This window comes from Chiloscyllium punctatum, chromosome 5, assembly GCF_047496795.1.
Source record: "Chiloscyllium punctatum isolate Juve2018m chromosome 5, sChiPun1.3, whole genome shotgun sequence".
Classification (NCBI taxonomy): Eukaryota; Metazoa; Chordata; class Chondrichthyes; order Orectolobiformes; family Hemiscylliidae; genus Chiloscyllium; species Chiloscyllium punctatum.
This window is the reverse complement of record NC_092743.1, coordinates 42,132,624-42,160,590: the sequence shown is the minus strand read 5'-3', so window position 1 is coordinate 42,160,590 and position 27,967 is coordinate 42,132,624. Positions and strand designations below refer to the sequence as shown.

At 53.2% G+C, this 27,967-nt stretch overlaps 15 non-coding genes across 15 annotated transcripts; 8 read left to right on the top strand and 7 right to left on the bottom strand.

Annotated features, from left to right (window-relative positions):
• Window positions 1-703: 703 nt before the first annotated feature.
• trnaa-ugc (transfer RNA alanine (anticodon UGC)) lies at window positions 704-776 on the top strand. The gene has a single exon. It is a non-coding gene; the product is annotated as a tRNA-Ala (tRNA).
• Window positions 777-1,048: 272 nt separating this feature from the next.
• trnat-cgu (transfer RNA threonine (anticodon CGU)) lies at window positions 1,049-1,121 on the bottom strand. Its single transcript has one exon. It is a non-coding gene; the product is annotated as a tRNA-Thr (tRNA).
• Window positions 1,122-3,231: 2,110 nt separating this feature from the next.
• trnaa-ugc (transfer RNA alanine (anticodon UGC)) lies at window positions 3,232-3,304 on the top strand. Its single transcript has one exon. It is a non-coding gene; the product is annotated as a tRNA-Ala (tRNA).
• Window positions 3,305-3,576: 272 nt separating this feature from the next.
• On the bottom strand, window positions 3,577-3,649 carry trnat-cgu (transfer RNA threonine (anticodon CGU)). Its single transcript has one exon. It is a non-coding gene; the product is annotated as a tRNA-Thr (tRNA).
• A 2,110-nt stretch (window positions 3,650-5,759) lies between these two features.
• trnaa-ugc (transfer RNA alanine (anticodon UGC)) lies at window positions 5,760-5,832 on the top strand. Its single transcript has one exon. It is a non-coding gene; the product is annotated as a tRNA-Ala (tRNA).
• Window positions 5,833-6,104: 272 nt separating this feature from the next.
• On the bottom strand, window positions 6,105-6,177 carry trnat-cgu (transfer RNA threonine (anticodon CGU)). The gene has a single exon. It is a non-coding gene; the product is annotated as a tRNA-Thr (tRNA).
• A 2,110-nt stretch (window positions 6,178-8,287) lies between these two features.
• trnaa-ugc (transfer RNA alanine (anticodon UGC)) lies at window positions 8,288-8,360 on the top strand. Its single transcript has one exon. It is a non-coding gene; the product is annotated as a tRNA-Ala (tRNA).
• Window positions 8,361-8,632: 272 nt separating this feature from the next.
• Window positions 8,633-8,705, bottom strand: trnat-cgu (transfer RNA threonine (anticodon CGU)). The gene has a single exon. It is a non-coding gene; the product is annotated as a tRNA-Thr (tRNA).
• A 2,105-nt stretch (window positions 8,706-10,810) lies between these two features.
• On the top strand, window positions 10,811-10,883 carry trnaa-agc (transfer RNA alanine (anticodon AGC)). The gene has a single exon. It is a non-coding gene; the product is annotated as a tRNA-Ala (tRNA).
• Window positions 10,884-11,164: 281 nt separating this feature from the next.
• trnat-cgu (transfer RNA threonine (anticodon CGU)) lies at window positions 11,165-11,237 on the bottom strand. The gene has a single exon. It is a non-coding gene; the product is annotated as a tRNA-Thr (tRNA).
• A 2,110-nt stretch (window positions 11,238-13,347) lies between these two features.
• On the top strand, window positions 13,348-13,420 carry trnaa-ugc (transfer RNA alanine (anticodon UGC)). Its single transcript has one exon. It is a non-coding gene; the product is annotated as a tRNA-Ala (tRNA).
• Window positions 13,421-13,692: 272 nt separating this feature from the next.
• trnat-cgu (transfer RNA threonine (anticodon CGU)) lies at window positions 13,693-13,765 on the bottom strand. The gene has a single exon. It is a non-coding gene; the product is annotated as a tRNA-Thr (tRNA).
• Window positions 13,766-15,875: 2,110 nt separating this feature from the next.
• trnaa-ugc (transfer RNA alanine (anticodon UGC)) lies at window positions 15,876-15,948 on the top strand. Its single transcript has one exon. It is a non-coding gene; the product is annotated as a tRNA-Ala (tRNA).
• A 272-nt stretch (window positions 15,949-16,220) lies between these two features.
• trnat-cgu (transfer RNA threonine (anticodon CGU)) lies at window positions 16,221-16,293 on the bottom strand. The gene has a single exon. It is a non-coding gene; the product is annotated as a tRNA-Thr (tRNA).
• A 2,105-nt stretch (window positions 16,294-18,398) lies between these two features.
• On the top strand, window positions 18,399-18,471 carry trnaa-agc (transfer RNA alanine (anticodon AGC)). Its single transcript has one exon. It is a non-coding gene; the product is annotated as a tRNA-Ala (tRNA).
• Window positions 18,472-27,967: the final 9,496 nt, after the last annotated feature.

The window sequence follows — 27,967 nt, the reverse complement described above, 5'->3', positions numbered from 1 at the left end:
TGCCACTTCCACAGTTGCACAAGTTGAACAGCAACGCATCCGAGCAGGTCAGCACTAAGGAAAGGCCCTACCGGTCAGACAGGGCTCGCGGGTGCTGCTTCAGACGAGTGGCGGTTGCTCTTTGCATCTCGGCCTGCTTGGCGTGTATCTGAAAGCAGCACTTTGCGGAACCTGACCGCAGGGCTGCAGCTCACGAGGATGAAGGAGAAGCCCTCTTTTTTTGTCTGGTAACAGCGCCAAGTGTTCTCTTTCTCCAAAATACACCTTCTTCTTCTTCTTCTTCTTCAGAGAAGTCTGCCTGTTGGTGTGCTGTGACGTCTGCAGTTGCAAACCACGAGCAGCAGGGAGCCCTCTGGAGGAACACAACATCCACGCAGTCAGTCAGCACTCACTTGAACGTGTCGCAAGTCTCCAATCAGTCAGACAGCGCTCTCGAGTGCTACCTCACACTTGTTGTGACTGCTGGCGCCGATCGGTTCGTTTGGATTCTGGAATCTCAGAGCGTCTCGCTGGCGATTCTTTCGGCGGCACCGTGTTTTCCAGAAGACTTCGCGCACGTGCTGCTGCTGCTGCTGCTCGGATGTGTCGATAGTCGCGTCGCGTTGTTCGGTTGAATACAGCGTGCAATCTCGAGAGGAAATCGCCTGCTGCTCTCAGCTCATCCTTCCGAAACACCATGGGGGCTAAGCAAGTGTACAGTTTAGGGGAATTAGCTCAAATGGTAGAGCGCTCGCTTTGCATGCGAGAGGTAGTGGGATCGATGCCCACATTCTCCACAGTGCTTTTCCTGGGGAGGCGCAAGCAGTGTGACCCTCGCGTGAACCCTGCGTGTGGCTCCAGTCTTTGCTGCTGCACAGATAGCACGATGGTGAGTTTACAAAATGCTGTGCAGAAAAACAAGTTGAGCACGTGTCGCCCAGATGTTAAACCTTCCAGCGACGCGTTTGCTCTGGTGTGGTCAGTTCAAAGCAGGCGTGAAGCCGTCCAAAGCAAATATTATTGCCCGCGGAGAGAAAGAAAACGCGTAAGGTGACAAAGGCCACAGTCTTGCCTTCTCTGAGGATTAAACTCAGGACCTTCAGATTACGAGACTGACGCGCTGCCTACTGCGCTAAGAAGGCCAGCCGACAGCCGAGGCTCATACCGCGTGCCCAAATAGGCCGGTTTTCAAGGTGCTGCGAGCCACAGAGCAACCCTCGTCAGAAAGCTGCAGCTCGAGTGAGGCCAGGATATCGGCTTTCAATCCACAATCACGCACCTCGCCCGTTACATGCTGGGCTCTGGCCCGTGCAGAGACACGGCCCACTCGCGGTGCCGCAGAGCCGTGGCGTCAGGAGCGCGGCAAAGCCCGGTATGTCTTGCGCTTGGCAGGCAACATTCGGCAAAGCCTTTCACTTCTTTGTCTCGATGGCTCCGCTACTGGAGAGCCACGTCACAGCGCACTAAGATCCTTTGCTCAGCACTCCATGCAGGCAAGAAGGGAGGTGCTTCCGTTTACCAAAGAGCCTAAGAAAATGAGGGTTTGCTTCAGGAAAAGAAGGAAGCACATGTCAGGTATAGACAGGATAGATCGAGTGAATCCGTACAAGAGTGTAAAGACAGTAGGGAAATCAGGAGGGTAAAAAGGGGACCTGAGATAGCTTTGGCAGAGAGAGTTAAGGAAAATCCAAAGGGTTTTTGCAAATACATTATAAGGACAAAAGGGTGACTAGGGAGAGAAGAGGGCCCCTCGAGGATCAGCACAGCGGCCTTTGTGTCGAGCCGCAGGAGAGGCTGGGCCGATACTAAACGAGTATTTTGCATCAGTGTTTACTGTGGAAAAGGATAGAATGTAGGGAGAAGTATAGAATATAGGGAAATGGATGGTGACATCTTGAAAATTGTCCACATTGCAGAGGAGGAATGCTGGATGCCTTGAAGCGCGTACAAGTGGATCAATGCCCAGGACCTGATCAGGTCTGGGGGAAGCTAAGAAAGTGATTGCTGGGCCCCTTGCTGAGATATTTGTATGGGTGATATAAAATCATGAGGCGTATAGATCGGATAAATAGACAAAGTCTTTTCCCTGGGGTGCGGGAGACCAGCACTAGAGGGGCAGAGGTTTAGGGTGAGAGGGAAAAGATATGAAAGAGAACTAAGGGGCACCTTTTTCACACAGAGGGTGGTACGTGTATGGAATGAGCTGCCAGAGGAAGTGGCGGAGGCGAGTACAATTGCAACATTTAAAAGGCACCTGGGTGGCTATATGAATAGGAAGGGTTTGGAGGGATATGGCCCGGGTGCCGGCAGGTACGACTAGATTGGGATGGGATATCTGGTCGGAAAGGTCCGACCGAAGGGTCTCTTTCCGTGACGTACATCTCTATGACTCCTTTCAAGCAAAGTTTTCCCGCGAAGCGGCGCTCTAAACTGCTCGATGACAACTTACTATGTCAACGTCCGGACGAAGGAGTCTTCCATTCCTGTCGGAAAACTGCCTGTGGACTTCTCTTCGTTTCCTCTTCATGAAATCTGGCCTGCACGGGGTGTGCCACTTCCACAGTTGCACAAGTTGAACAGCAACGCATCCGAGCAGGTCAGCACTAAGGAAAGGCCCTACCGGTCAGACAGGGCTCGCGGGTGCTGCTTCAGACGAGTGGCGGTTGCTCTTTGCATCTCGGCCTGCTTGGCGTGTATCTGAAAGCAGCACTTTGCGGAACCTGACCGCAGGGCTGCAGCTCACGAGGATGAAGGAGAAGCCCTCTTTTTTTGTCTGGTAACAGCGCCAAGTGTTCTCTTTCTCCAAAATACACCTTCTTCTTCTTCTTCTTCTTCAGAGAAGTCTGCCTGTTGGTGTGCTGTGACGTCTGCAGTTGCAAACCACGAGCAGCAGGGAGCCCTCTGGAGGAACACAACATCCACGCAGTCAGTCAGCACTCACTTGAACGTGTCGCAAGTCTCCAATCAGTCAGACAGCGCTCTCGAGTGCTACCTCACACTTGTTGTGACTGCTGGCGCCGATCGGTTCGTTTGGATTCTGGAATCTCAGAGCGTCTCGCTGGCGATTCTTTCGGCGGCACCGTGTTTTCCAGAAGACTTCGCGCACGTGCTGCTGCTGCTGCTGCTCGGATGTGTCGATAGTCGCGTCGCGTTGTTCGGTTGAATACAGCGTGCAATCTCGAGAGGAAATCGCCTGCTGCTCTCAGCTCATCCTTCCGAAACACCATGGGGGCTAAGCAAGTGTACAGTTTAGGGGAATTAGCTCAAATGGTAGAGCGCTCGCTTTGCATGCGAGAGGTAGTGGGATCGATGCCCACATTCTCCACAGTGCTTTTCCTGGGGAGGCGCAAGCAGTGTGACCCTCGCGTGAACCCTGCGTGTGGCTCCAGTCTTTGCTGCTGCACAGATAGCACGATGGTGAGTTTACAAAATGCTGTGCAGAAAAACAAGTTGAGCACGTGTCGCCCAGATGTTAAACCTTCCAGCGACGCGTTTGCTCTGGTGTGGTCAGTTCAAAGCAGGCGTGAAGCCGTCCAAAGCAAATATTATTGCCCGCGGAGAGAAAGAAAACGCGTAAGGTGACAAAGGCCACAGTCTTGCCTTCTCTGAGGATTAAACTCAGGACCTTCAGATTACGAGACTGACGCGCTGCCTACTGCGCTAAGAAGGCCAGCCGACAGCCGAGGCTCATACCGCGTGCCCAAATAGGCCGGTTTTCAAGGTGCTGCGAGCCACAGAGCAACCCTCGTCAGAAAGCTGCAGCTCGAGTGAGGCCAGGATATCGGCTTTCAATCCACAATCACGCACCTCGCCCGTTACATGCTGGGCTCTGGCCCGTGCAGAGACACGGCCCACTCGCGGTGCCGCAGAGCCGTGGCGTCAGGAGCGCGGCAAAGCCCGGTATGTCTTGCGCTTGGCAGGCAACATTCGGCAAAGCCTTTCACTTCTTTGTCTCGATGGCTCCGCTACTGGAGAGCCACGTCACAGCGCACTAAGATCCTTTGCTCAGCACTCCATGCAGGCAAGAAGGGAGGTGCTTCCGTTTACCAAAGAGCCTAAGAAAATGAGGGTTTGCTTCAGGAAAAGAAGGAAGCACATGTCAGGTATAGACAGGATAGATCGAGTGAATCCGTACAAGAGTGTAAAGACAGTAGGGAAATCAGGAGGGTAAAAAGGGGACCTGAGATAGCTTTGGCAGAGAGAGTTAAGGAAAATCCAAAGGGTTTTTGCAAATACATTATAAGGACAAAAGGGTGACTAGGGAGAGAAGAGGGCCCCTCGAGGATCAGCACAGCGGCCTTTGTGTCGAGCCGCAGGAGAGGCTGGGCCGATACTAAACGAGTATTTTGCATCAGTGTTTACTGTGGAAAAGGATAGAATGTAGGGAGAAGTATAGAATATAGGGAAATGGATGGTGACATCTTGAAAATTGTCCACATTGCAGAGGAGGAATGCTGGATGCCTTGAAGCGCGTACAAGTGGATCAATGCCCAGGACCTGATCAGGTCTGGGGGAAGCTAAGAAAGTGATTGCTGGGCCCCTTGCTGAGATATTTGTATGGGTGATATAAAATCATGAGGCGTATAGATCGGATAAATAGACAAAGTCTTTTCCCTGGGGTGCGGGAGACCAGCACTAGAGGGGCAGAGGTTTAGGGTGAGAGGGAAAAGATATGAAAGAGAACTAAGGGGCACCTTTTTCACACAGAGGGTGGTACGTGTATGGAATGAGCTGCCAGAGGAAGTGGCGGAGGCGAGTACAATTGCAACATTTAAAAGGCACCTGGGTGGCTATATGAATAGGAAGGGTTTGGAGGGATATGGCCCGGGTGCCGGCAGGTACGACTAGATTGGGATGGGATATCTGGTCGGAAAGGTCCGACCGAAGGGTCTCTTTCCGTGACGTACATCTCTATGACTCCTTTCAAGCAAAGTTTTCCCGCGAAGCGGCGCTCTAAACTGCTCGATGACAACTTACTATGTCAACGTCCGGACGAAGGAGTCTTCCATTCCTGTCGGAAAACTGCCTGTGGACTTCTCTTCGTTTCCTCTTCATGAAATCTGGCCTGCACGGGGTGTGCCACTTCCACAGTTGCACAAGTTGAACAGCAACGCATCCGAGCAGGTCAGCACTAAGGAAAGGCCCTACCGGTCAGACAGGGCTCGCGGGTGCTGCTTCAGACGAGTGGCGGTTGCTCTTTGCATCTCGGCCTGCTTGGCGTGTATCTGAAAGCAGCACTTTGCGGAACCTGACCGCAGGGCTGCAGCTCACGAGGATGAAGGAGAAGCCCTCTTTTTTTGTCTGGTAACAGCGCCAAGTGTTCTCTTTCTCCAAAATACACCTTCTTCTTCTTCTTCTTCTTCAGAGAAGTCTGCCTGTTGGTGTGCTGTGACGTCTGCAGTTGCAAACCACGAGCAGCAGGGAGCCCTCTGGAGGAACACAACATCCACGCAGTCAGTCAGCACTCACTTGAACGTGTCGCAAGTCTCCAATCAGTCAGACAGCGCTCTCGAGTGCTACCTCACACTTGTTGTGACTGCTGGCGCCGATCGGTTCGTTTGGATTCTGGAATCTCAGAGCGTCTCGCTGGCGATTCTTTCGGCGGCACCGTGTTTTCCAGAAGACTTCGCGCACGTGCTGCTGCTGCTGCTGCTCGGATGTGTCGATAGTCGCGTCGCGTTGTTCGGTTGAATACAGCGTGCAATCTCGAGAGGAAATCGCCTGCTGCTCTCAGCTCATCCTTCCGAAACACCATGGGGGCTAAGCAAGTGTACAGTTTAGGGGAATTAGCTCAAATGGTAGAGCGCTCGCTTTGCATGCGAGAGGTAGTGGGATCGATGCCCACATTCTCCACAGTGCTTTTCCTGGGGAGGCGCAAGCAGTGTGACCCTCGCGTGAACCCTGCGTGTGGCTCCAGTCTTTGCTGCTGCACAGATAGCACGATGGTGAGTTTACAAAATGCTGTGCAGAAAAACAAGTTGAGCACGTGTCGCCCAGATGTTAAACCTTCCAGCGACGCGTTTGCTCTGGTGTGGTCAGTTCAAAGCAGGCGTGAAGCCGTCCAAAGCAAATATTATTGCCCGCGGAGAGAAAGAAAACGCGTAAGGTGACAAAGGCCACAGTCTTGCCTTCTCTGAGGATTAAACTCAGGACCTTCAGATTACGAGACTGACGCGCTGCCTACTGCGCTAAGAAGGCCAGCCGACAGCCGAGGCTCATACCGCGTGCCCAAATAGGCCGGTTTTCAAGGTGCTGCGAGCCACAGAGCAACCCTCGTCAGAAAGCTGCAGCTCGAGTGAGGCCAGGATATCGGCTTTCAATCCACAATCACGCACCTCGCCCGTTACATGCTGGGCTCTGGCCCGTGCAGAGACACGGCCCACTCGCGGTGCCGCAGAGCCGTGGCGTCAGGAGCGCGGCAAAGCCCGGTATGTCTTGCGCTTGGCAGGCAACATTCGGCAAAGCCTTTCACTTCTTTGTCTCGATGGCTCCGCTACTGGAGAGCCACGTCACAGCGCACTAAGATCCTTTGCTCAGCACTCCATGCAGGCAAGAAGGGAGGTGCTTCCGTTTACCAAAGAGCCTAAGAAAATGAGGGTTTGCTTCAGGAAAAGAAGGAAGCACATGTCAGGTATAGACAGGATAGATCGAGTGAATCCGTACAAGAGTGTAAAGACAGTAGGGAAATCAGGAGGGTAAAAAGGGGACCTGAGATAGCTTTGGCAGAGAGAGTTAAGGAAAATCCAAAGGGTTTTTGCAAATACATTATAAGGACAAAAGGGTGACTAGGGAGAGAAGAGGGCCCCTCGAGGATCAGCACAGCGGCCTTTGTGTCGAGCCGCAGGAGAGGCTGGGCCGATACTAAACGAGTATTTTGCATCAGTGTTTACTGTGGAAAAGGATAGAATGTAGGGAGAAGTATAGAATATAGGGAAATGGATGGTGACATCTTGAAAATTGTCCACATTGCAGAGGAGGAATGCTGGATGCCTTGAAGCGCGTACAAGTGGATCAATGCCCAGGACCTGATCAGGTCTGGGGGAAGCTAAGAAAGTGATTGCTGGGCCCCTTGCTGAGATATTTGTATGGGTGATATAAAATCATGAGGCGTATAGATCGGATAAATAGACAAAGTCTTTTCCCTGGGGTGCGGGAGACCAGCACTAGAGGGGCAGAGGTTTAGGGTGAGAGGGAAAAGATATGAAAGAGAACTAAGGGGCACCTTTTTCACACAGAGGGTGGTACGTGTATGGAATGAGCTGCCAGAGGAAGTGGCGGAGGCGAGTACAATTGTAACATTTAAAAGGCACCTGGGTGGCTATATGAATAGGAAGGGTTTGGAGGGATATGGCCCGGGTGCCGGCAGGTACGACTAGATTGGGATGGGATATCTGGTCGGAAAGGTCCGACCGAAGGGTCTCTTTCCGTGACGTACATCTCTATGACTCCTTTCAAGCAAAGTTTTCCCGCGAAGCGGCGCTCTAAACTGCTCGATGACAACTTACTATGTCAACGTCCGGACGAAGGAGTCTTCCATTCCTGTCGGAAAACTGCCTGTGGACTTCTCTTCGTTTCCTCTTCATGAAATCTGGCCTGCACGGGGTGTGCCACTTCCACAGTTGCACAAGTTGAACAGCAACGCATCCGAGCAGGTCAGCACTAAGGAAAGGCCCTACCGGTCAGACAGGGCTCGCGGGTGCTGCTTCAGACGAGTGGCGGTTGCTCTTTGCATCTCGGCCTGCTTGGCGTGTATCTGAAAGCAGCACTTTGCGGAACCTGACCGCAGGGCTGCAGCTCACGAGGATGAAGGAGAAGCCCTCTTTTTTTGTCTGGTAACAGCGCCAAGTGTTCTCTTTCTCCAAAATACACCTTCTTCTTCTTCTTCTTCTTCAGAGAAGTCTGCCTGTTGGTGTGCTGTGACGTCTGCAGTTGCAAACCACGAGCAGCAGGGAGCCCTCTGGAGGAACACAACATCCACGCAGTCAGTCAGCACTCACTTGAACGTGTCGCAAGTCTCCAATCAGTCAGACAGCGCTCTCGAGTGCTACCTCACACTTGTTGTGACTGCTGGCGCCGATCGGTTCGTTTGGATTCTGGAATCTCAGAGCGTCTCGCTGGCGATTCTTTCGGCGGCACCGTGTTTTCCAGAAGACTTCGCGCACGTGCTGCTGCTGCTGCTGCTCGGATGTGTCGATAGTCGCGTCGCGTTGTTCGGTTGAATACAGCGTGCAATCTCGAGAGGAAATCGCCTGCTGCTCTCAGCTCATCCTTCCGAAACACCATGGGGGCTAAGCAAGTGTACAGTTTAGGGGAATTAGCTCAAATGGTAGAGCGCTCGCTTTGCATGCGAGAGGTAGTGGGATCGATGCCCACATTCTCCACAGTGCTTTTCCTGGGGAGGCGCAAGCAGTGTGACCCTCGCGTGAACCCTGCGTGTGGCTCCAGTCTTTGCTGCTGCACAGATAGCACGATGGTGAGTTTACAAAATGCTGTGCAGAAAAACAAGTTGAGCACGTGTCGCCCAGATGTTAAACCTTCCAGCGACGCGTTTGCTCTGGTGTGGTCAGTTCAAAGCAGGCGTGAAGCCGTCCAAAGCAAATATTATTGCCCGCGGAGAGAAAGAAAACGCGTAAGGTGACAAAGGCCACAGTCTTGCCTTCTCTGAGGATTAAACTCAGGACCTTCAGATTACGAGACTGACGCGCTGCCTACTGCGCTAAGAAGGCCAGCCGACAGCCGAGGCTCATACCGCGTGCCCAAATAGGCCGGTTTTCAAGGTGCTGCGAGCCACAGAGCAACCCTCGTCAGAAAGCTGCAGCTCGAGTGAGGCCAGGATATCGGCTTTCAATCCACAATCACGCACCTCGCCCGTTACATGCTGGGCTCTGGCCCGTGCAGAGACACGGCCCACTCGCGGTGCCGCAGAGCCGTGGCGTCAGGAGCGCGGCAAAGCCCGGTATGTCTTGCGCTTGGCAGGCAACATTCGGCAAAGCCTTTCACTTCTTTGTCTCGATGGCTCCGCTACTGGAGAGCCACGTCACAGCGCACTAAGATCCTTTGCTCAGCACTCCATGCAGGCAAGAAGGGAGGTGCTTCCGTTTACCAAAGAGCCTAAGAAAATGAGGGTTTGCTTCAGGAAAAGAAGGAAGCACTTGTCAGGTATAGACAGGATAGATCGAGTGAATCCGTACAAGAGTGTAAAGACAGTAGGGAAATCAGGAGGGTAAAAAGGGGACCTGAGATAGCTTTGGCAGATAGAGTTAAGGAAAATCCAAAGGGTTTTTGCAAATACATTATAAGGACAAAAGGGTGACTAGGGAGAGAATAGGGCCCCTCGGGGATCAGCACAGCGGCCTTTGTGTCGAGCCGCAGGAGAGGCTGGGCCGATACTAAACGAGTATTTTGCATCAGTGTTTACTGTGGAAAAGGATAGAATGTAGGGAGAAGTATAGAATATAGGGAAATGGATGGTGACATCTTGAAAATTGTCCACATTGCAGAGGAGGAATGCTGGATGCCTTGAAGCGCGTACAAGTGGATCAATGCCCAGGACCTGATCAGGTCTGGGGGAAGCTAAGGAAGTGATTGCTGGGCCCCTTGCTGAGATATTTGTATGGTTGATATAAAATCATGAGGCGTATAGATCGGATAAAGAGAGAAAGTCTTTTCCCTGGGGTGCGGGAGACCAGCACTAGAGGGCAGAGGTTTAGGGTGAGAGGGAAAAGATATGAAAGAGAACTAAGGGGCACCTTTTTCACACAGAGGGTGGTACGTGTATGGAATGAGCTGCCAGAGGAAGTGGCGGAGGCGAGTGCAATTGCAATATTTAAAAGGCATCTGGGTGGCTATATGAATAGGAAGGGTTTGGAGGGATATGGCCCGGGTGCCGGCAGGTACGACTAGATTGGGATGGGATATCTGGTCGGAAAGGTCCGACCGACGGGTCTCTTTCCGTGACGTACATCTCTATGACTCTATGACTCCTTTCAAGCAAAGTTTTCCCGCGAAGCGGCGCTCTAAACTGCTCGATGACAACTTACTATGTCAACGTCCGGACGAAGGAGTCTTCCATTCCTGTCGGAAAACTGCCTGTGGACTTCTCTTCGTTTCCTCTTCATGAAATCTGGCCTGCACGGGGTGTGCCACTTCCACAGTTGCACAAGTTGAACAGCAACGCATCCGAGCAGGTCAGCACTTAGGAAAGGCCCTACCGGTCAGACAGGGCTCGCGGGTGCTGCTTCAGACGAGTGGCGGTTGCTCTTTGCATCTCGGCCTGCTTGGCGTGTATCTGAAAGCAGCACTTTGCGGAACCTGACCGCAGGGCTGCAGCTCACGAGGATGAAGGAGAAGCCCTCTTTTTTCGTCTGGTAACAGCCCCAAGTGTTCTCTTTCTCCAAAATACACCTTCTTCTTCTTCAGAGAAGTCTGCCTGTTGGTGTGCTGTGACGTCTGCAGTTGCAAACCACGAGCAGCAGGGAGCCCTCTGGAGGAACACAACATCCACGCAGTCAGTCAGCACTCACTTGAACGTGTCGCAAGTCTCCAATCAGTCAGACAGCGCTCTCGAGTGCTACCTCACACTTGTTGTGACTGCTGGCGCCGATCGGTTCGTTTGGATTCTGGAATCTCAGAGCGTCTCGCTGGCGATTCTTTCGGCGGCACTGTGTTTTCCAGAAGACTTCGCGCACGTGCTGCTGCTGCTGCTCGGATGTGTCGATAGTCGCGTCGCGTTGTTCGGTTGAATACAGCGTGCAATCTCGAGAGGAAATCGCCTGCTGCTCTCAGCTCATCGTTCCGAAGCACCATGGGGGCTAAGCAAGTGCACGTTGTAGGGGAATTAGCTCAAATGGTAGAGCGCTCGCTTAGCATGCGAGAGGTAGTGGGATCGATGCCCACATTCTCCACAGTGCTTTTCCTGGGGACACGCTTGAGACGCAAGCAGTGTGACCCTCGCGTGAACCCTGCGTGTGGCTCCAGTCTTTGCTGCTGCACAGATAGCACGATGGTGAGTTCCCAAAATGCTGTGCAGAAAAAAAAGTTGAGCACGTGTCGCCCAGATGTTAAACCTTCCAGCAACGCGTTTGCTCTGGTGTGGTCAGTTCAAATCAGGCGTGAAGCCGTCCAAAGCAAATATTATTGCCCGCGGAGAGAAAGAAAACGCGTAAGGTGACAAAGGCCACAGTCTTGCCTTCTCTGAGGATTAAACTCAGGACCTTCAGATTACGAGACTGACGCGCTGCCTACTGCGCTAAGAAGGCCAGCCGACAGCCGAGGCTCATACCGCGTGCCCAAATAGGCCGGTTTTCAAGGTGCTGCGAGCCACAGAGCAACCCTCGTCAGAAAGCTGCAGCTCGAGTGAGGCCAGGATATCGGCTTTCAATCCACAATCACGCACCTCGCCCGTTACATGCTGGGCTCTGGCCCGTGCAGAGACACGGCCCACTCGCGGTGCCGCAGAGCCGTGGCGTCAGGAGCGCGGCAAAGCCCGGTATGTCTTGCGCTTGGCAGGCAACATTCGGCAAAGCCTTTCACTTCTTTGTCTCGATGGCTCCGCTACTGGAGAGCCACGTCACAGCGCACTAAGATCCTTTGCTCAGCACTCCATGCAGGCAAGAAGGGAGGTGCTTCCGTTTACCAAAGAGCCTAAGAAAATGAGGGTTTGCTTCAGGAAAAGAAGGAAGCACATGTCAGGTATAGACAGGATAGATCGAGTGAATCCGTACAAGAGTGTAAAGACAGTAGGGAAATCAGGAGGGTAAAAAGGGGACCTGAGATAGCTTTGGCAGAGAGAGTTAAGGAAAATCCAAAGGGTTTTTGCAAATACATTATAAGGACAAAAGGGTGACTAGGGAGAGAAGAGGGCCCCTCGAGGATCAGCACAGCGGCCTTTGTGTCGAGCCGCAGGAGAGGCTGGGCCGATACTAAACGAGTATTTTGCATCAGTGTTTACTGTGGAAAAGGATAGAATGTAGGGAGAAGTATAGAATATAGGGAAATGGATGGTGACATCTTGAAAATTGTCCACATTGCAGAGGAGGAATGCTGGATGCCTTGAAGCGCGTACAAGTGGATCAATGCCCAGGACCTGATCAGGTCTGGGGGAAGCTAAGAAAGTGATTGCTGGGCCCCTTGCTGAGATATTTGTATGGGTGATATAAAATCATGAGGCGTATAGATCGGATAAATAGACAAAGTCTTTTCCCTGGGGTGCGGGAGACCAGCACTAGAGGGGCAGAGGTTTAGGGTGAGAGGGAAAAGATATGAAAGAGAACTAAGGGGCACCTTTTTCACACAGAGGGTGGTACGTGTATGGAATGAGCTGCCAGAGGAAGTGGCGGAGGCGAGTACAATTGCAACATTTAAAAGGCACCTGGGTGGCTATATGAATAGGAAGGGTTTGGAGGGATATGGCCCGGGTGCCGGCAGGTACGACTAGATTGGGATGGGATATCTGGTCGGAAAGGTCCGACCGAAGGGTCTCTTTCCGTGACGTACATCTCTATGACTCCTTTCAAGCAAAGTTTTCCCGCGAAGCGGCGCTCTAAACTGCTCGATGACAACTTACTATGTCAACGTCCGGACGAAGGAGTCTTCCATTCCTGTCGGAAAACTGCCTGTGGACTTCTCTTCGTTTCCTCTTCATGAAATCTGGCCTGCACGGGGTGTGCCACTTCCACAGTTGCACAAGTTGAACAGCAACGCATCCGAGCAGGTCAGCACTAAGGAAAGGCCCTACCGGTCAGACAGGGCTCGCGGGTGCTGCTTCAGACGAGTGGCGGTTGCTCTTTGCATCTCGGCCTGCTTGGCGTGTATCTGAAAGCAGCACTTTGCGGAACCTGACCGCAGGGCTGCAGCTCACGAGGATGAAGGAGAAGCCCTCTTTTTTTGTCTGGTAACAGCGCCAAGTGTTCTCTTTCTCCAAAATACACCTTCTTCTTCTTCTTCTTCTTCAGAGAAGTCTGCCTGTTGGTGTGCTGTGACGTCTGCAGTTGCAAACCACGAGCAGCAGGGAGCCCTCTGGAGGAACACAACATCCACGCAGTCAGTCAGCACTCACTTGAACGTGTCGCAAGTCTCCAATCAGTCAGACAGCGCTCTCGAGTGCTACCTCACACTTGTTGTGACTGCTGGCGCCGATCGGTTCGTTTGGATTCTGGAATCTCAGAGCGTCTCGCTGGCGATTCTTTCGGCGGCACCGTGTTTTCCAGAAGACTTCGCGCACGTGCTGCTGCTGCTGCTGCTCGGATGTGTCGATAGTCGCGTCGCGTTGTTCGGTTGAATACAGCGTGCAATCTCGAGAGGAAATCGCCTGCTGCTCTCAGCTCATCCTTCCGAAACACCATGGGGGCTAAGCAAGTGTACAGTTTAGGGGAATTAGCTCAAATGGTAGAGCGCTCGCTTTGCATGCGAGAGGTAGTGGGATCGATGCCCACATTCTCCACAGTGCTTTTCCTGGGGAGGCGCAAGCAGTGTGACCCTCGCGTGAACCCTGCGTGTGGCTCCAGTCTTTGCTGCTGCACAGATAGCACGATGGTGAGTTTACAAAATGCTGTGCAGAAAAACAAGTTGAGCACGTGTCGCCCAGATGTTAAACCTTCCAGCGACGCGTTTGCTCTGGTGTGGTCAGTTCAAAGCAGGCGTGAAGCCGTCCAAAGCAAATATTATTGCCCGCGGAGAGAAAGAAAACGCGTAAGGTGACAAAGGCCACAGTCTTGCCTTCTCTGAGGATTAAACTCAGGACCTTCAGATTACGAGACTGACGCGCTGCCTACTGCGCTAAGAAGGCCAGCCGACAGCCGAGGCTCATACCGCGTGCCCAAATAGGCCGGTTTTCAAGGTGCTGCGAGCCACAGAGCAACCCTCGTCAGAAAGCTGCAGCTCGAGTGAGGCCAGGATATCGGCTTTCAATCCACAATCACGCACCTCGCCCGTTACATGCTGGGCTCTGGCCCGTGCAGAGACACGGCCCACTCGCGGTGCCGCAGAGCCGTGGCGTCAGGAGCGCGGCAAAGCCCGGTATGTCTTGCGCTTGGCAGGCAACATTCGGCAAAGCCTTTCACTTCTTTGTCTCGATGGCTCCGCTACTGGAGAGCCACGTCACAGCGCACTAAGATCCTTTGCTCAGCACTCCATGCAGGCAAGAAGGGAGGTGCTTCCGTTTACCAAAGAGCCTAAGAAAATGAGGGTTTGCTTCAGGAAAAGAAGGAAGCACATGTCAGGTATAGACAGGATAGATCGAGTGAATCCGTACAAGAGTGTAAAGACAGTAGGGAAATCAGGAGGGTAAAAAGGGGACCTGAGATAGCTTTGGCAGAGAGAGTTAAGGAAAATCCAAAGGGTTTTTGCAAATACATTATAAGGACAAAAGGGTGACTAGGGAGAGAAGAGGGCCCCTCGAGGATCAGCACAGCGGCCTTTGTGTCGAGCCGCAGGAGAGGCTGGGCCGATACTAAACGAGTATTTTGCATCAGTGTTTACTGTGGAAAAGGATAGAATGTAGGGAGAAGTATAGAATATAGGGAAATGGATGGTGACATCTTGAAAATTGTCCACATTGCAGAGGAGGAATGCTGGATGCCTTGAAGCGCGTACAAGTGGATCAATGCCCAGGACCTGATCAGGTCTGGGGGAAGCTAAGAAAGTGATTGCTGGGCCCCTTGCTGAGATATTTGTATGGGTGATATAAAATCATGAGGCGTATAGATCGGATAAATAGACAAAGTCTTTTCCCTGGGGTGCGGGAGACCAGCACTAGAGGGGCAGAGGTTTAGGGTGAGAGGGAAAAGATATGAAAGAGAACTAAGGGGCACCTTTTTCACACAGAGGGTGGTACGTGTATGGAATGAGCTGCCAGAGGAAGTGGCGGAGGCGAGTACAATTGTAACATTTAAAAGGCACCTGGGTGGCTATATGAATAGGAAGGGTTTGGAGGGATATGGCCCGGGTGCCGGCAGGTACGACTAGATTGGGATGGGATATCTGGTCGGAAAGGTCCGACCGAAGGGTCTCTTTCCGTGACGTACATCTCTATGACTCCTTTCAAGCAAAGTTTTCCCGCGAAGCGGCGCTCTAAACTGCTCGATGACAACTTACTATGTCAACGTCCGGACGAAGGAGTCTTCCATTCCTGTCGGAAAACTGCCTGTGGACTTCTCTTCGTTTCCTCTTCATGAAATCTGGCCTGCACGGGGTGTGCCACTTCCACAGTTGCACAAGTTGAACAGCAACGCATCCGAGCAGGTCAGCACTAAGGAAAGGCCCTACCGGTCAGACAGGGCTCGCGGGTGCTGCTTCAGACGAGTGGCGGTTGCTCTTTGCATCTCGGCCTGCTTGGCGTGTATCTGAAAGCAGCACTTTGCGGAACCTGACCGCAGGGCTGCAGCTCACGAGGATGAAGGAGAAGCCCTCTTTTTTTGTCTGGTAACAGCGCCAAGTGTTCTCTTTCTCCAAAATACACCTTCTTCTTCTTCTTCTTCTTCAGAGAAGTCTGCCTGTTGGTGTGCTGTGACGTCTGCAGTTGCAAACCACGAGCAGCAGGGAGCCCTCTGGAGGAACACAACATCCACGCAGTCAGTCAGCACTCACTTGAACGTGTCGCAAGTCTCCAATCAGTCAGACAGCGCTCTCGAGTGCTACCTCACACTTGTTGTGACTGCTGGCGCCGATCGGTTCGTTTGGATTCTGGAATCTCAGAGCGTCTCGCTGGCGATTCTTTCGGCGGCACCGTGTTTTCCAGAAGACTTCGCGCACGTGCTGCTGCTGCTGCTGCTCGGATGTGTCGATAGTCGCGTCGCGTTGTTCGGTTGAATACAGCGTGCAATCTCGAGAGGAAATCGCCTGCTGCTCTCAGCTCATCCTTCCGAAACACCATGGGGGCTAAGCAAGTGTACAGTTTAGGGGAATTAGCTCAAATGGTAGAGCGCTCGCTTTGCATGCGAGAGGTAGTGGGATCGATGCCCACATTCTCCACAGTGCTTTTCCTGGGGAGGCGCAAGCAGTGTGACCCTCGCGTGAACCCTGCGTGTGGCTCCAGTCTTTGCTGCTGCACAGATAGCACGATGGTGAGTTTACAAAATGCTGTGCAGAAAAACAAGTTGAGCACGTGTCGCCCAGATGTTAAACCTTCCAGCGACGCGTTTGCTCTGGTGTGGTCAGTTCAAAGCAGGCGTGAAGCCGTCCAAAGCAAATATTATTGCCCGCGGAGAGAAAGAAAACGCGTAAGGTGACAAAGGCCACAGTCTTGCCTTCTCTGAGGATTAAACTCAGGACCTTCAGATTACGAGACTGACGCGCTGCCTACTGCGCTAAGAAGGCCAGCCGACAGCCGAGGCTCATACCGCGTGCCCAAATAGGCCGGTTTTCAAGGTGCTGCGAGCCACAGAGCAACCCTCGTCAGAAAGCTGCAGCTCGAGTGAGGCCAGGATATCGGCTTTCAATCCACAATCACGCACCTCGCCCGTTACATGCTGGGCTCTGGCCCGTGCAGAGACACGGCCCACTCGCGGTGCCGCAGAGCCGTGGCGTCAGGAGCGCGGCAAAGCCCGGTATGTCTTGCGCTTGGCAGGCAACATTCGGCAAAGCCTTTCACTTCTTTGTCTCGATGGCTCCGCTACTGGAGAGCCACGTCACAGCGCACTAAGATCCTTTGCTCAGCACTCCATGCAGGCAAGAAGGGAGGTGCTTCCGTTTACCAAAGAGCCTAAGAAAATGAGGGTTTGCTTCAGGAAAAGAAGGAAGCACTTGTCAGGTATAGACAGGATAGATCGAGTGAATCCGTACAAGAGTGTAAAGACAGTAGGGAAATCAGGAGGGTAAAAAGGGGACCTGAGATAGCTTTGGCAGATAGAGTTAAGGAAAATCCAAAGGGTTTTTGCAAATACATTATAAGGACAAAAGGGTGACTAGGGAGAGAATAGGGCCCCTCGGGGATCAGCACAGCGGCCTTTGTGTCGAGCCGCAGGAGAGGCTGGGCCGATACTAAACGAGTATTTTGCATCAGTGTTTACTGTGGAAAAGGATAGAATGTAGGGAGAAGTATAGAATATAGGGAAATGGATGGTGACATCTTGAAAATTGTCCACATTGCAGAGGAGGAATGCTGGATGCCTTGAAGCGCGTACAAGTGGATCAATGCCCAGGACCTGATCAGGTCTGGGGGAAGCTAAGGAAGTGATTGCTGGGCCCCTTGCTGAGATATTTGTATGGTTGATATAAAATCATGAGGCGTATAGATCGGATAAAGAGAGAAAGTCTTTTCCCTGGGGTGCGGGAGACCAGCACTAGAGGGCAGAGGTTTAGGGTGAGAGGGAAAAGATATGAAAGAGAACTAAGGGGCACCTTTTTCACACAGAGGGTGGTACGTGTATGGAATGAGCTGCCAGAGGAAGTGGCGGAGGCGAGTGCAATTGCAATATTTAAAAGGCATCTGGGTGGCTATATGAATAGGAAGGGTTTGGAGGGATATGGCCCGGGTGCCGGCAGGTACGACTAGATTGGGATGGGATATCTGGTCGGAAAGGTCCGACCGACGGGTCTCTTTCCGTGACGTACATCTCTATGACTCTATGACTCCTTTCAAGCAAAGTTTTCCCGCGAAGCGGCGCTCTAAACTGCTCGATGACAACTTACTATGTCAACGTCCGGACGAAGGAGTCTTCCATTCCTGTCGGAAAACTGCCTGTGGACTTCTCTTCGTTTCCTCTTCATGAAATCTGGCCTGCACGGGGTGTGCCACTTCCACAGTTGCACAAGTTGAACAGCAACGCATCCGAGCAGGTCAGCACTTAGGAAAGGCCCTACCGGTCAGACAGGGCTCGCGGGTGCTGCTTCAGACGAGTGGCGGTTGCTCTTTGCATCTCGGCCTGCTTGGCGTGTATCTGAAAGCAGCACTTTGCGGAACCTGACCGCAGGGCTGCAGCTCACGAGGATGAAGGAGAAGCCCTCTTTTTTCGTCTGGTAACAGCCCCAAGTGTTCTCTTTCTCCAAAATACACCTTCTTCTTCTTCAGAGAAGTCTGCCTGTTGGTGTGCTGTGACGTCTGCAGTTGCAAACCACGAGCAGCAGGGAGCCCTCTGGAGGAACACAACATCCACGCAGTCAGTCAGCACTCACTTGAACGTGTCGCAAGTCTCCAATCAGTCAGACAGCGCTCTCGAGTGCTCCCTCACACTTGTTGTGACTGCTGGCGCCGATCGGTTCGTTTGGATTCTGGAATCTCAGAGCGTCTCGCTGGCGATTCTTTCGGCGGCACTGTGTTTTCCAGAAGACTTCGCGCACGTGCTGCTGCTGCTGCTCGGATGTGTCGATAGTCGCGTCGCGTTGTTCGGTTGAATACAGCGTGCAATCTCGAGAGGAAATCGCCTGCTGCTCTCAGCTCATCGTTCCGAAGCACCATGGGGGCTAAGCAAGTGCACATTGTAGGGGAATTAGCTCAAATGGTAGAGCGCTCGCTTAGCATGCGAGAGGCAGTGGGATCGATGCCCACATTCTCCACAGTGCTTTTCCTGGGGACACGCTTGAGACGCAAGCAGTGTGACCCTCGCGTGAACCCTGCGTGTGGCTCCAGTCTTTGCTGCTGCACAGATAGCACGATGGTGAGTTCACAAAATGCTGTGCAGAAAAAAAAGTTGAGCACGTGTCGCCCAGATGTTAAACCTTCCAGCAACGCGTTTGCTTTGGTGTGGTCAGTTCAAATCAGGCGTGAAGCCGTCCAAAGCAATTATTATTGCCCGCGGAGAGAAAGAAAACACGCCCGGTGACAAAGGCCACAGTCTTGCCTTTTCTGAGGATTGAACTCAGGACCTTCAGATTGTGAGACTGACGCGCGGCCTACTGCGCTAAGAAGGCCAGCCGACAGCCGAGGCTCATACCGCGTGCCCAAAAACGCCTGTTTTCAAGGTGCCGCGAGCCACAGAGCAACCCTCGTCAGAAAGCTGCAGCTCCAGTGAGGCCAGGATATCGGCTTTCAATCCACAATCACGCACGTCGCCCGTTACATGCTGGGCTCTGGCCCGTGCAGAGACACGGCCCACTCGCGGTACCGCAGAGCCGTGGCGTCAGGAGCTCGGCAAAGCCCGGTATGTCTTGCGCTTGGCAGGCAACATTCGGCAAAGCCTTTCACTTCTTTGTCTCGATGGCTCCGCTACTGGAGAGCCACGTCACAGCGCACTAAGATCCTTTGCTCAGCACTCCATGCAGGCAAGAAGGGAGGTGCTTCCGTTTACCAAAGAGCCTAAGAAAATGAGGGTTTGCTTCAGGAAAAGAAGGAAGCACATATCAGGTATAGACAGGATAGATCGAGTGAATCCGTACAAGAGTGTAAAGACAGTAGGGAAATCAGGAGGGTAAAAAGGGGACCTGAGATAGTTTTGGCAGATAGAGTTAAGGAAAATCCAAAGGGATTTTGCAAATACATTATAAGGACAAAAGGGTGACTAGGGAGAGAATAGGGCCCTTCGAGGATCAGCACAGCGGCCTTTGTGCCGAGCCGCAGGAGAGGCTGGGCCGATACTAAACGAGTATTTTGCATCAGTGTTTACTGTGGAAAAGGATAGAATGTAGGGAGAAGTATTGAATATAGGGAAATGGATGGTGACATCTTGAAAATTGTCCACATTGCAGAGGAGGAATGCTGGTGCCTTGAAGCGCGTACAAGTGGATCAATGCCCAGGACCTGATCAGGTCTGGGGGAAGCTAAGGAAGTGATTGCTGGGCCCCTTGCTGAGATATTTGTATGGTTGATATAAAATCATGAGGCGTATAGATTGGATAAATAGAGAAAGCCTTTTCCCTGGGGTGCGGGAGACCAGCACTAGAGGGCAGAGGTTTAGGGTGAGAGGGAAAAGATATGAAAGAGAACTAAGGGGCACCTTTTTCACACAGAGGGTGGTACGTGTATGGAATGAGCTGCCAGAGGAAGTGGCGGAGGCAAGTACAATTGCAATATTTAAAAGGCATCTGGGTGGCTATATGAATAGGAAGGGTTTGGAGGGATATGGCCCGGGTGCCGGCAGGTACGACGAGATTGGGATGGGATATCTGGTCGGAAAGGTCCGACCGAAGGGTCTCTTTCCGTGACGTACATCTCTATGACTCTATGACTCCTTTCAAGCAAAGTTTTCCCGCGAAGCGGTGCTCTAAACTGTTCGATGACAACTTACTATGTCAACGTCCGGACGAAGGAGTCTTCCATTCCTGTCGGAAAACTGCCTGTGGACTTCTCTTCGTTTCCTCTTCATGAAATCTGGCCTGCACGGGGTGTGCCACTTCCACAGTTGCACAAGTTGAACAGCAACGCATCCGAGCAGGTCAGCACTTAGGAAAGGCCCTACCGGTCAGACAGGGCTCGCGGGTGCTGCTTCAGACGAGTGGCGGTTGCTCTTTGCATCTCGGCCTGCTTGGCGTGTATCTGAAAGCAGCACTTTGCGGAACCTGACCGCAGGGCTGCAGCTCACGAGGATGAAGGAGAAGCCCTCTTTTTTCGTCTGGTAACAGCCCCAAGTGTTCTCTTTCTCCAAAATACACCTTCTTCTTCTTCAGAGAAGTCTGCCTGTTGGTGTGCTGTGACGTCTGCAGTTGCAAACCACGAGCAGCAGGGAGCCCTCTGGAGGAACACAACTTTTTTTATTTCAAAAATATACTTTATTCATAAATGATTTGATGGTCTGTACATTGGATCATGCCATACATATGTCCATATTTACAAACACAGATTCGACTTTATTCTTGTCCTTTACAATCCTGTGCATTTTTTCAATCTTGTATATATACATATATTTGGCTGAGGCATCAGCAGAGCCCAAAAAAACATCTGTATGGGCCCCCTGTTCTTCTTTCGGCAGGCCGATCTTACACGGTGGTCTTTCCCCACCGCGCCTTGGCGGCAGCTGCCCCAAGCTTCAGCGCGTCCCTCAACACGTAGTCTTGGACCTTGGAATGTGCCAGTCTGCAACACTCGGTCGGGGTCAACTCCTTCAGCTGGAAGATCAACAGGTTTCGGACCGCCCAGAGAGCGTCCTTCACCGAGTTGATGATCCTCCAGGCGCAGTTAATGTTCATCTCGGTGTGAGTCCCGGGGAACAGGCCGTAGAGCACGGAGTCCCGCGTCACGGCGCTGCTCGGGACGAACCTCGACAAGCACCACTGCATTCCTCTCCAGACATCCTCTGCATAGGCACATTCCAGAAGGAGGTGTGTGACAGTCTCGTCCCCCCCGCAGCCACTTCGAGGGCAGCGTGCGGTGCGGCAGAGAGTCCGGGCGTGCATAAAGGATCTCACAGGCAGAGCCCTTCTCACCACCAGCCAAGCCACGTCTTGGTGCTTGTTGGAAAGTTCTGGCGATGAGGCATTCTGCCAAATGGCTTTGACAGTCTGCTCAGGGAACCGCTCGACAGGATCCGCCCTCTCCTTTTCCCGAAGGGTCTCAAGGACGCTACGTGCTGACCACTTCCTGATGGACTTGTGGTCAAAGGTGTTTTTCCTCATAAATATCTCCACGAAGGACAGGTGATACGGAACGGTCCAACTACTCGGAGCGTTCCGCGGCAGCGAGGCCAGGCCCATCCTTCGCAACACCGGGGACAGGTAGAACCTCAGTACGTAGTGACACTTGGTGTTTGCGTACCGGGGATCCACGCACAGCTTGATGCAGCCACACACAAAGGTGGCCATCAGGGTGAGGGTGGCATTGGGCGTGTTTTTTCCCCCATTGCACCGGTCTTTGTACATAGAGTCTCTTCGGACCCGGTCCATCTTTGATCTCCAAATGAATTGGAAGATGGCCCGGGTGACTGCGGCGGCACAGGTCCTGGGGATAGGCCAGACCTGTGCCACATATAGCAATACTGAGAGTACCTCACACCTGATGACCAGGTTTTTTCCCGCGATGGAGAGCGACCGTTGCCCCCATCTGCCTAGTTTCTCTCTCATCTTCCTGATCCGCTCCTCCCAGGTCTTGGCGCACGCCCCAGCCCCCCCGAACCAAATACCCAGCACCTTCAGGTGGTCAGTCCTGACGGTGAAGGGGATAGAGGATTGGTCGGCCCAGTTCCCGAAGAGCATGGCCTCGCTCTTGCCTCGGTTTACCTTGGCCCCCGAGGCCCGTTCGAACTGGTCGCAGATGCACACGAGTCTGTGCACGGACAGCGGATCCGAGCAGAAAACAGCGACGTCATCCATGTACAGGGAGGCCTTAACCTGCAGGCCCCCGCTGCCAGGAATAGTCACCCCCCTCAGGCTCGCATCCTTCCTGATGGATTCGGCAAATGGCTCTATGCAACACACAAACAAGGCGGGTGAGAGGGGGCATCCCTGCCTGACTCCAGATCTTACAGGGAAGCTATCTGATTCCCACCCATTGATTGAGACTGCACTGACAATGTTGGTGTAGAGCAGTCTGATCCAATTTCCGATTCCCTCCCCAAAGCCCATTTTGGAGAGGACATCCCTCATATATGTATGCGATATCCTGTCAAAGGCTTTCTCCTGGTCCAGGCTGATGAGGCAGGTGTCCACCCCCCTGTCCTGCACGTAGGCGATCGTATCCCTGAGGAGTGCGAGACTCTCAGAGATCTTCCTGCCCGGTACAGCACAGGTTTGGTCCGGGTGGATCACCGATCCCAGAGCAGACCTGACCCGGTTGGCGATGACCTTTGACAGGATTTTGTAGTCTGCATTTAACAGTGAGATCGGTCTCCAATTTCTAATTTCCTCCCTCTCCCCCTTCCGCTTGTAGACGAGGGTGATGATGCCTTTCCTCATGGATTCACTCATGGTACCTGCCCGGAGCATACTGACATACACCTCCAGCAGGTCCTGGCCGATCAAGTCCCAAAGAGCGGAATAAACCTCGACCGGTAAGCCGTCGCTTCCGGGAGTTTTATTCTTTTCGAAGGACTCGAGGGCCTTGGTCAGTTCATCCAGAGATAGCGGCTGGTCCAGCCTCTCTCGTGTTCCGTCATCTAGGACCTCCGTGATAGAGGACAGGAACGACTGGGAGGCCGCGCTGTCGGTCGGCTTCGAGTCATACAGGCTGGCGTAGAAGGATTTGCTGATCCTCATGACGTCAGCCTGAGATGACGTTACCGAGCCATCTTCTTTCTTCAGGCTGCTGAGCACGGAGCTCTCTTTGTGCACCTTCTGGAAGAAGAAACGTGAGCACGTCTCGTCCTGCTCCACCGAGCGGACCCTGGACCGGAAGATTATCCTGGAGGCCTCCGAGGCAAAGAGCGAGGCTTGCTGGCCCTTCACCTCCTTGAGGTCCTCCGTGACCTCCACCCCCATCGTCTGCAGCAGGAGCAGGTTCTGCATACTTTCCTGGAGCTGGGACAGTTTTCCCCGCCTCTCTCTCGCCTCCTGGACACCTTTGAGGATAAAGAACCTCTTGATGTTCCCTTTTACCGTTTCCCACCAGTCCGCTGGAGACTCAAAGAGGGGCTTCACGGTTCTCCAACCTGCGTAATCCCTCTTGAGCTCTTCGATGTTTCCCGGGGTCAACAGCTTAGTGTTCAGTTTCCACGTTCCCTTGCCCGCCCGCTGTTCGTCCTGTAGGTGACAGTCGGCCAGCAGGAGGCAGTGGTCAGAGAAGAACACCGGCTTGACGTCGGTGGATCTGACCGAGAGCGTTCGGGACACAAACAGGTAATCTATCCTTGAGCGGATAGACCCGTCTGCCCGTGACCAGGTGTATCTACGCTGCGCTCCGTCTGCAGGGGCGCTGAAGACGTCGTGCAGCTTGGCGTCTTTGACCGTTTCCATCAGGGCCCTGGACGTAGCGTCCGGTTTACTGTCCCCCCCGCCGGATCGTCCATCAGCATCAATGATGCAGTTGAAGTCTCCGGCCAGAATGACCGGCCTGGACGTAGCCAGCAGCAGTGGAAGCTGTTGCAGGACGGCCAACCGTTCACTCTTACCCACTGGGGCGTACACGTTGATTAGTCTCACGGGAGCGTTTCTGTATTTGACGTCCACGACGAGGAGGCGCCCGCCCACCACCTCCTTAACCTCGGAGATGGTGAAGTTGCCTCCCCGCAACAGGATACCCAGGCCGGAGGCGCGGCTATCGTTGCCCCCCGACCACACTGACGGCCCGTGGGCCCACAAGCTCGACCATCTCCTGTAACTGCTGAGGTGCGGTATCCCGCACTCCTGCAGAAACAGGACGTCGGCTTTGACGTTGGCCAGGAAGGCCAGCGTTGAAACACATCGCGTAGCCGCTTTAATGCTACGCACATTTATGCTGGCAATTTTAAACCCCATTTTAACAGTTTGCGGGGTTACCAGTGTCCATTTTCTTCTGGTCTTGCTCCAGTGGGGTAGCTGCGTGCATCCCCGTGGTGACAGCAAACTGCTGGACCTTCCCAGGGCTGAGGTAGTTGTCCGGCTCCACGCTGGAGTCATTTCCCCGCTCTGGTGTCATCGTGTCAGACCCAGGGTCCGCATCGCCCCGTTCTCCATCTGACATCAGGGCTGTCACTGGGACGCTGCTCCCAGTTCCCTGGAGCTGTGGGCCGGTGGGTACCCCTTGGTTCTCACCGGGTAGGGGGAGGCCTTCACCCATCCCCTCAGAGGGATCGTCTTTTCCTTCTTGGGCGGTGTTGCCCTCCTTTCTCCCCACGGCGCTCTGCCTCTTCCTCCGGAGGCGACCCTTCTTGCGCCCGTCCTCACCCTCGGAGGAGCTGCCCGTATCCTCCTCTTGGAGGTGTCTCTTCCCCCTTCGCTTGGTGGCTTTGGGGCCCTCGAGAGGTTTCCTTTTCCTGTTTTTAACGATAATCCACTGCTCTGCCTCCTTTGATCCCTCCTCTTCCATTTCCTCCGTCTGTCTTGCAGGAGCTTGGGTCGGCTGCTGCATCTCCCCGCTGTCTGCTGCCTGCTCCTCTACAACTTTCCCTTCCTTCTGGGTGCCTCCAGGCACCGTTCCTTTGCTGATTCGCGGTACCTCGTTAGACTTTGTCGGTCCGCGGCTCGTGTTGCCACCTCCGGCCATCTGTGCGTAGGTGGCGGCTCCTCGTCTTGGGCAGGCCTTGTACATGTGGCCCGCCTCCCCGCACAGGTTGCAGCTCTTTTCCTCCCGACAGTCCTTTGTCAAGTGACCCTCCTGTTTGCAGTTCCTGCAGATGGTCACTTTGCAATCCACCGCCACGTGTCCCGACTTCCCGCAGGTTCGGCACACTTTGGGCTGCCCTGCATATGTCAGGTAGCCTCTGCTCCCTCCGATTGCGAAGCTCGAGGGTGGGTGGAGGATGTTCCCACTGTCATCGGCCCTCAGAGTTACCTTGACCTGCCTCTTACTGGTCCAGATCCCAAAGGGGTCGATCACATCGGTGGCTTCTCCCTCGACTTGGACGTACCTTCCCAGGAAGGTCAGGACATCAGCCGCTGGAACGTAGGGGTTGTACATATGGATTGTAACAACCCGGTTCCTCTGTGCAGGAAGCACACACAATGGCGTCGCCGACAAGATGGAGAACAGCGGCTCCCCTTCCTTCTCCTTGAAGACCTTCAGGAGCTGTTCGCACAGCTTCGCGCTTCTGAAGGTCACATCGAAGTAGCCTGCCCCAGGGAAATCCTGCAGGCAGTACACGTCTGCGGCTGCAAGGCCGCAACACTCCAGCAGAACTTTCTTCACAAACACCGTCCGATCCACCGGTCCCTCTGGAGGAACACAACATCCACGCAGTCAGTCAGCACTCACTTGAACGTGTCGCAAGTCTCCAATCAGTCAGACAGCGCTCTCGAGTGCTACCTCACACTTGTTGTGACTGCTGGCGCCGATCGGTTCGTTTGGATTCTGGAATCTCAGAGCGTCTCGCTGGCGATTCTTTCGGCGGCACCGTGTTTTCCAGAGTGTAAAGACAGTAGGGAAATCAGGAGGGTAAAAAGGGGACCTGAGATAGTTTTGGCAGATAGAGTTAAGGAAAATCCAAAGGGATTTTGCAAATACATTATAAGGACAAAAGGGTGACTAGGGAGAGAATAGGGCCCCTCGGGGATCAGCACAGCGGCCTTTGTGCCGAGCCGCAGGAGAGGCTGGGCCGATACTAAACGAGTATTTTGCATCAGTGTTTACTGTGGAAAAGGATAGAATGTAGGGAGAAGTATAGAATATAGGGAAATGGATGGTGACATCTTGAAAATTGTCCACATTGCAGAGGAGGAATGCTGGATGCCTTGAAGCGCGTACAAGTGGATCAATGCCCAGGACCTGATCAGGTCTGGGGGAAGCTAAGGAAGTGATTGCTGGGCCCCTTGCTGAGATATTTGTATGGGTGATATAAAATCATGAGGCGTATAGATCGGATAAAGAGAGAAAGTCTTTTCCCTGGGGTGCGGGAGACCAGCACTAGAGGGCAGAGGTTTAGGGTGAGAGGGAAAAGATATGAAAGAGAACTAAGGGACACCTTTTTCACACAGAGGGTGGTACGTGTATGGAATGAGCTGCCAGAGGAAGTGGCGGAGGCGAGTACAATTGCAATATTTAAAAGGCATCTGGGTGGCTATATGAATAGGAAGGGTTTGGAGGGATATGGCCCGGGTGCCGGCAGGTACGACTAGATTGGGATGGGATATCTGGTCGGAAAGGTCCGACCGACGGGTCTCTTTCCGTGACGTACATCTCTATGACTCTATGACTCCTTTCAAGCAAAGTTTTCCCGCGAAGCGGCGCTCTAAACTGCTCGATGACAACTTACTATGTCAACGTCCGGACGAAGGAGTCTTCCATTCCTGTCGGAAAACTGCCTGTGGACTTCTCTTCGTTTCCTCTTCATGAAATCTGGCCTGCACGGGGTGTGCCACTTCCACAGTTGCACAAGTTGAACAGCAACGCATCCGAGCAGGTCAGCACTTAGGAAAGGCCCTACCGGTCAGACAGGGCTCGCGGGTGCTGCTTCAGACGAGTGGCGGTTGCTCTTTGCATCTCGGCCTGCTTGGCGTGTATCTGAAAGCAGCACTTTGCGGAACCTGACCGCAGGGCTGCAGCTCACGAGGATGAAGGAGAAGCCCTCTTTTTTCGTCTGGTAACAGCCCCAAGTGTTCTCTTTCTCCAAAATACACCTTCTTCTTCTTCTTCTTCTTCAGAGAAGTCTGCCTGTTGGTGTGCTGTGACGTCTGCAGTTGCAAACCACGAGCAGCAGGGAGCCCTGTGGAGGAACTTTTTTTTTTATTTCAAAAATATACTTTATTCATAAATGATTTGATGGTCTGTACATTGGATCATGCCATACATATGTCCATATTTACAAACACAGATTCGACTTTATTCTTGTCCTTTACAATCCTGTGCATTTTTTCAATCTTGTATATATACATATATTTGGCTGAGGCATCAGCAGAGCCCAAAAAAACATCTGTATGGGCCCCCTGTTCTTCTTTCGGCAGGCCGATCTTACACAGTGGTCTTTCCCCACCGCGCCTTGGCGGCAGCTGCCCCAAGCTTCAGCGCGTCCCTCAACACGTAGTCTTGGACCTTGGAATGTGCCAGTCTGCAACACTCGGTCGGGGTCAACTCCTTCAGCTGGAAGATCAACAGGTTTCGGACCGCCCAGAGAGCGTCCTTCACCGAGTTGATGATCCTCCAGGCGCAGTTAATGTTCGTCTCGGTGTGAGTCCCGGGGAACAGGCCGTAGAGCACGGAGTCCCGCGTCACGGCGCTGCTCGGGACGAACCTCGACAAGCACCACTGCATTCCTCTCCAGACTTCCTCTGCATAGGCACATTCCAGAAGGAGGTGTGTGACAGTCTCGTCCCCCCCGCAGCCACTTCGAGGGCAGCGTGCGGTGCGGCAGAGAGTCCGGGCGTGCATAAAGGATCTCACAGGCAGAGCCCTTCTCACCACCAGCCAAGCCACGTCTTGGTGCTTGTTGGAAAGTTCTGGCGATGAGGCATTCTGCCAAATGGCTTTGACAGTCTGCTCAGGGAACCGCTCGACAGGATCCGCCCTCTCCTTTTCCCGAAGGGTCTCAAGGACGCTACGTGCTGACCACTTCCTGAT